The following is a 6,338-nucleotide window of genomic DNA, read 5'->3' as shown; positions in this document are numbered from 1 at the left end:
CCATAAATCATGGCACACTGGACAAGGCTGCTCCCAGAATACAACCTGGCTTGGCTTGGTTTTTTCTGGCTGGCCAACATTGTCAGACATTTGGAGAGGCTGCAGATTTTCTTAACAGCAGGACAAAAGAATTCTTTCATGCACTGAGAATTCAGAATATTTCAACAGGTTTTTTTTTCAATCTGGTGTCTGATATTTCTCCAGCCTTTGTTCTCTGCAACAGACATTGCTAGAACTTTCTTTTTTGGGGGTTATGTTTCCTTGTCATTCACAGAAGATGGTTTGAATCACTTCCAAATCTGTCAGTGAACTAGTCACAAATCTGAGTCTATTTTTCTTTTCTCCATTTCTAATAACTGGAGATTTCTAACTGTACTGGCCAAAGTTCCACAGGCTAAACCTTCTGCTGAAGTAACTGGTCATTATCTGTCCGTTTCCTGGGAGGGGAAATAACCTGGTTGTAAACTGAATCCTGGTGCTTTCTGAAGTTAAATTTGTTCAATTCTGGATTCTTCTAACCTTGCTTGCTCCTATCTAAATTTCCATTTAATCCCACTGGATTCAACATTAACTTGTTTGTGACATATGATGACTTTTTAAGTGAAGCCTTTTTGGAATAAAGGAGGGGTTTGGGGGGGAGGGGGAAAGCCATTCACATAGTTAATTAAATGCTTTCATCTGTTTTGAACTTCAAAAACCAAAAATGCTTGTACATAAAGAAAATCATCTTCATAGAGTGTAGTCCTGCATCTGCATTAAATAAATCCTGCAAAGTGAAAACCGCCTCAGACATTCCTCTTGTGCTTCAATAAATGTTTCTAGCTAACCACTGTAAACAGGTTTTGAAGTAGATTTATTTATTTCAAGGGACCAGAAGAATGAGAAATCAGGGGCTAGGTTATGTAATCTCCAGGGCTTGAGCAAAATGTGCTGTTGCAGAGGTATGTAATCAGAAGTATAATTTCCGCGGCGGCGGGTGGGGGGGTGGGTTGTATAAGCAGCCAGTGGAGAAAGTACCAGAGATAATGGGAACTGCAGATGCTGGAGAATCCAAGATAACAAAGTGTGAAGCTGGATGAACACAGCTAGCCAAGCAGCATCTTAGGGGTGCAAAAGCTGATGTATGGGCCTAGACCCTTCTACCAGGAGTAAAACGTCCCGAAAGCCCGCTGTGATTTCTGACCATGTGGACAGCTACATGGGTTGGCAACAGGTTCCTTGGTTTCTGAGGGGAATTGCCTCCTGAAAGTTGCTGGAGCATGAAGATCCTGCTGTAGATCATTAACCTGTTTTTTTTTTTGACGGTGGCCATGTTTATAATGAATTGTTAGTGAACATTATTTTGAAAAATTGTAACATGCCTGAACAAGTTTTGACAGCAGAAGCAAATGAATAATCTGAGGCCAATATTTTATTACTAGTGCTACCACTGCCTCCAGCAGCACAGGCCACTGACAGTCCTGCAGTGCCATTTATATCCTGGGTTGTCTAGAAATGTGACAAGGTCCTTTTTCAGGGACCAAGGAGGTGGAGGCAATCATAACGCCATGGAAGTGTGCAGCAATGGGTAAGCAACGAAAAATGTTTTAAGATAATTAGCTAAATAGCCAGAGTGAGTGAATACATTTTGTGATCTGAAAAGGTGGTGTAAGTGAAGTCAGTAGCCAAAGAGAATTGATTAGTCCTTCAAAGGGCGGGGGGGGAGAACAGCAATATGGGGTAAATCTCAGCAAAAAAAAGGAATGAGGAGCTAAAAAAGGTAATGAAATGTTGACTCAACAAGATCCTTAGCAGATGATCATTCTTCCCCTTCCTACACTGGGTGCCAATTCTTTGATGCCTGCTTAAGGTACTGACTATCTATGTGAATTTGAAACAGGCCATTTGCTTTTATGAGAGGACATCTTTTTTGCTCATCACTGAGAATAAAGTCCTTTTAGCTTGGGTGTTCAGGTGGCCTTTAAATGTGGTGTCAGAACATTTAGCTCTGAGAGGTGTGGGAGAGGGCAACCAAATCCACCTGTCAGTCACCTGTTTCACCATTTAACTTCTTGTAAAACTCACATTGCATCCAAAATGAGCAGAGAAATTGTTGATTATGTGATTAAATTCTTCACAGACTATGGCAGAAGGAACAGCATCTAAAATGCTGCACGCCATACCCAAAATGCAAGGTGCAAAATCCTGACCCCATCCAGAATGGAAACATCCCTGAAGGCTTTAAAGTAGGTACAAAAAAAACCTAGAAATATTACAAAGATGTTTAGAAGAAAAAGACATGGCAAGGTGAAATTTCAGGACACTTTTGCCCTAGAGATTGATAGAAGTCAATTGTCAGGAAAGAACAGGAGTGTCTAATAACTGTTCTTCAGTTGTGACCCTCACACCACAATCTAGCCTTCTAGAACCAGAACCTGAAGGGGTACACTGTGAGCCAGTTTGCATCACCTTGTGTATTCCTAAAAGGGGAAAACACCAAACAAGTCTTTCACCTAAGACTGCTTTCTTTCACCTTATATCCTATCCACAGAGTGGGATATAACTGACAGAATATGGATTCTACCGAGATGGTAATCAGCCTCTGTTTATCTACAAACATTGGAGAGTATAATGCAGTTTTTGGATTTCATCTCTTCCTTCGAAGTATCTCTGTCTGACATTCCTGAGATACTGCAAGTGCAACATGCCTTCATCTTTCGCAGGACTAAGTACAATACACACAGGAACTTTCAAGACAGTCACTAAATTACTTCTTCAGAATTTACACTCCTATCCAAATTTGGCTGATGTGTCCTTCTTTAAAAAAAAGTTTGTTACAAACCTACCTTATTCAAAAGTCCAAAATGTTGTGAGAAATCAAAGCTGTTATCCTGAAGTAAAGCTCCTGTTGGTGTCAATGTTCTCTTGTCAAGAATAAGATTTGACAAATTGTATAAAGAAGAATCAGAAATTGTTCGATATGACTGAACTGAAACTTCCTTTATATTGGAGAAATTTGCTGATGCTATCTGTGGAAGGCTACCAGACGTGTGAATATGAATATGAACTTATCCATTAAAAAAGTGATGGAATTAGTGGGCACAGCTACTGCAAATAGGAGAGAAAGAGAGAGATTAGCAGTAGGCCCTCAAAAATCCATATCATGCATATTTGTCATACCTGTGTTGCTTACATGGAAATTTTAGTTGAGTGGAATGGGAAATGTAGACATTGCCTTTTTCTTCTTTGCAGAAATATCAGGTTGTAAGTTATGCAGGACATGTATCAAAGTGTGGAATCGATCAACAGCTTGATACCAGTACAGTTCACAGATTGGAGATCAGAGAAGGCTATTGTAAAGAAAAACATTAGAAACCATGACTATCAAATCACATTCAATATATCATCACTGACTTTCATGTTAGTTTTCTGGTGTTGGAGGTATTGGCCAATATTATCATGTGATCTTACAACTTTAGTTTTGTTTCATCTGTGTGCACTCTTTTGAAGAATGATATAATGAAGGATATACATCCACAAAATCAGAACTTGCCGACAGGAAATTAGAGATGGACAGAAACACTGACCATGTTAACAACACCCAGATCCCATGATAAATTCAAAATTTCTCATTTCTATTCCCTTGTCTCAAATCACCTATTATATATTCCCACCACTTCCTGCTTTTGTTTCAGATTATTAGATTTTAGGTTTTTTTCTAATTTATGCAGCTGTGTTAACAATATTAATCAGGGTCAGTCCATACCTGGCCAACTGTGATAATACTATGGCTTTAAGAGATGTATTTTGTCCTTTTAGTTTTGTGGAGAAATGTTGAGATAGAGGTAGGGAGCAGTCTGCTCAAAAGCCAATAATGTATACAGTTTGTGAGGCCTTGGGGATTTTTTAAGAAACATTGAAACGACGAAGCAGACTAAATAGTCAAGCTCCCACAGAACCAGGATTTTTTGTTTAGTTTTAGCCTTCTGTAGCAGTTGCTGTGGTCTTGAAACTGGATGTGGAAGCCCTTTTCCTCTTGCTGTTACAGCTAAAAGTTGGAGTTCCCTTTCTGCTGTTGGAATTGCACATGAGACAATCCTTTTTACTGAATTTACTTTTTCCAAGGGTGTGATTATGGGATTGTACTATATTGGAATAGTTAATTAGTAATAGTTAATATATATTATTTTGTTAAGCATTTTTGAGAGAGTAACAATTAAGCCAATTTTTAAATTTTTATTTTGTCTGCATTTCAATTATAGTGTATGAATGAAGAGTGTTCTGTTTCAAGCCTGGTAGTTTGACCAATCGAATTGCATCTGGAACACAATGCCCTACACTTACCTTTAAAATCAGAAAAAGTTAGGATGTGGATTATCTTCTTAATATATTTTGAGGGGTTTGGTCTGGTCCATAACACCAACTAGACATTTCCTCTGCCATAAGGTCAGAAACAGGATGTTCATTGAAGATGGCACAATGTTCAGCGCCATTCGTGACCCCTTAGATACTGAAGCAACTCAAGTCCAAATGGAATAAGTCCTGGATGAAACTAGGTTTGGTCTGACAAGTGGGAAGTAAAATTGTGGATACACAAATGCCAAGAGATAATCTTACCTTCATCCTTAAAGTTCCAAGAAGTCAATTACCTAGAATGAATATACTATGGCTCCAATAAACATTACTGAATAAGAAGTTAGAATGACTGCCTGAGCTCTAGGATGCTTCAGCAAACTTCCATTTGTTGTACCATTGAACATGGAATTAATAGCTTCTGTTGATAATTATTCAGAACTCTGAAATTCATCAGTCATCTGTAATCATTTAATGCTGCCTTTTGAAACATTGTGTCAATGTTATGACAGGTCCCTTACAGGGGTGCACATCCTTGTTTATGTTCCCCTTCCTATATTTAAATACAACCAATGAATAGAAAAGAATGAGAAATTTTTATAAATAATTGAACCTCAACCACCTTTTTACTGGAACAGTGTTGTAAATGGTATTTGTAGTAGGCCACTAGGCCTATGTGTATTCATATACGAGATACAAATGTGATGGAGATAACTGGCACAGTCAGTGGGAGCAATAAGAGAGAGCATGAAAAGCAGGAAGTCCTGAACAAATTCAGGAATGCAGACAACAAAGTGTGGAGCTGGATGAACACAGCAGGCCAAACAGCATCTCAGGAGCACGTCAGCTTTTCTGATCCTGAGATGCTGCTTGGCCTGCTGTGTTCATCCAGCTCCACACTTTGTTATTTTGGATTCTCCAGCATCTGCAATTCCCATTATCAGGAATGCAGACAGATGTGTTTCCTCATGTTTTAATAACTAACAAACACATTCATTTCTTAAGACAAGAAAGCCTGTTTAAATGGGTCTTTTTAAATGTAGATGTATTGGAACTGGCCAAGGAAGAGGCTCCTTCTGTCAAATTTGTCATGTTGTGAAAATGTCAGAAAATCCCTATCACTCGTATTTACTATACCTGCGTCTTTTATGTGGAGAGTTCTGGGTGAGTGTAGAGGGAAATGTAAACAGTCTGCCTTTTTTTTTATCCTTCACAGAAACATTAGGTTGTAAATTATGCTGGATTTGTACCAAAGTGGGTGACTGGTCAACAGCTTGGTACCAGTATAATTCACAGCATGGATGTCGGGAAGGCTATTTGTGCGAAAGAATATTAGAAACTACTGCAATCATTCATATTCAACGTATTGTACCTGGCCAACATAACCTTCCCTTCATTCTAAGATCTCGAAGTGGGATGTTCACTGATAACTGCACAACACTCAGCACCAGTCACACCTCCTCAGATATTCAAGGAATTCATGCCCAAATGCAGTAAGACTTGGACAATATTCAGGTTTGAGCCGTCAACTGGTGAGTAACATTCATAATCACATCAATTCCAGGTAATGGACATCTCCAATAAGAGACAATCTCACCATTGGCCCCTGAGCTTCAATGTTATGTCGCTGAATGCCCCATTATCAACACATGATCAACATAAAATGGACTGGTCAAATTAGTACTGTGGCTATAACAGTCAGCCAGAGGCTAGGAATATTGCAGAGAGGGCCTCACCTCTGACTCCCCAGTGCCTGTTCACCATCTAAAAGGCTCAAATCAGGAGTCCAATGGAATACTCCCCACTATTCTGAATGAGTGCAGCTCCAGAGACATTCAGGAAGGTAGACACTATTCAGAACAAAGCAGCCCATTTGGTTGGCACCATGCCAAACAAGTATTCAGCCCTCACTACCAATGCTCAATAGCAGCAGTGTATACTACCTACAAGATGTAGTGCAGAAATTCATCAAGGTTCCTCAAACAGCATTTTCCAAATTGAAACTA

Source organism: Stegostoma tigrinum, chromosome 3 (genome assembly GCF_030684315.1).
Source record: "Stegostoma tigrinum isolate sSteTig4 chromosome 3, sSteTig4.hap1, whole genome shotgun sequence".
NCBI classification, from domain to species: Eukaryota; Metazoa; Chordata; class Chondrichthyes; order Orectolobiformes; family Stegostomatidae; genus Stegostoma; species Stegostoma tigrinum.
Note: the sequence above shows the minus strand (reverse complement) of the source record.